The following is a 1,155-nucleotide window of genomic DNA, read 5'->3' as shown; positions in this document are numbered from 1 at the left end:
CTAACATAACTTATTTCTAGCTAACATTTAAATGACATTCATTCATATTTACACGTTGTGAAACAATGTATTAAGCTCATTTACCAGCATCAAATGTCGTTTGCAATCATTTAAATCAATTTTACATAAGTATATGCACAATATCGGAACTATTTTACATTTAACATATCATTCCTGAATTAATATAAAATGTGAGCCCAGTATCGACAGGATAAAACACATTTGAAGACGATTAAAAGCCAAACGAAGTGTGAGCGTCGGTCTCCACATGTTCAGAGCAGCACACGGGCTGAAGATTTCTGCTTCATAATCATGGCAACATCAATACACGAGACAGTCCTCATAGGAATATGTGACGGAGTTATTGACAAGAAGAAAAACACTTCTTATTGCACGAACAAAATTGGAGATAGACCGGTAAGGAAACGTAATTTGTACAGATCCTCAGGGTTTGTGTCATGCTAACTGTAGCTAAGGTCTTTGCTTGACAGCTACTTTATTATCGTGTAGCTGATTCCCCATGTACACAGACAATATTTTTGACATGTACGCGAAATTAAATCAGATTTCTGTGCTTGTGTAAGCGAAGATTCAAAAATGAGATTGATAAAAGTGTTTAAAAGTAACCGTTAAGCTATCGCTAGCCAGTTGGCTAACTCGAGGGCTAAACATGCGCACATGTAAGATTAATCTCTGTCATGACAAAGCACTTTATTTTATTTATTATGTGTTTTACAGTGAGGATATTAGAATTGTTTTGTACTGTTGTAATAAAGTAATTTTAATCGTATATTGTCGCTATAGTGAAGAGTTCCCGTATGTTAGTATGTTGTTCTATCGGGCCAGTGGCGCAATGGATAACGCGTCTGACTACGGATCAGAAGATTCCAGGTTCGACTCCTGGCTGGCTCGGTTCTTTTGAAAGTCGAGCGAGTCTGAATCATTTTAATATTCAGGTGAAAAAATGGGCGCGCCATTCAAATTATTCCTTTTTTTTTTTGCACGAGGACAAGAAGCAAATACATCATATTTGTGTGGCTGTACATACACATATGTAGTTATTATTTTGGTGTTGGGCTTAGTGTTATGTTAGAATCATTATTATACTCGTGCCTTTTGTTCTTTTAATATTTTTGAATTGTTTTTAGCTTAATT

At 35.6% G+C, this 1,155-nt stretch overlaps 1 non-coding gene across 1 annotated transcript; it reads left to right on the top strand.

The window, feature by feature from the left end:
• Nucleotides 1-839: 839 nt before the first annotated feature.
• On the top strand, nucleotides 840-912 carry trnar-acg (transfer RNA arginine (anticodon ACG)). The gene has a single exon. It is a non-coding gene; the product is annotated as a tRNA-Arg (tRNA).
• Nucleotides 913-1,155: the final 243 nt, after the last annotated feature.

This window comes from Sinocyclocheilus grahami, unplaced genomic scaffold (genome assembly GCF_001515645.1).
Source record: "Sinocyclocheilus grahami isolate Dianchi unplaced genomic scaffold, SAMN03320097.WGS_v1.1 scaffold40735.1, whole genome shotgun sequence".
Classification (NCBI taxonomy): Eukaryota; Metazoa; Chordata; class Actinopteri; order Cypriniformes; family Cyprinidae; genus Sinocyclocheilus; species Sinocyclocheilus grahami.
The sequence above is the reverse complement of the archived record's forward strand: the minus strand, read 5'-3'. Positions and strand labels throughout refer to the sequence as shown.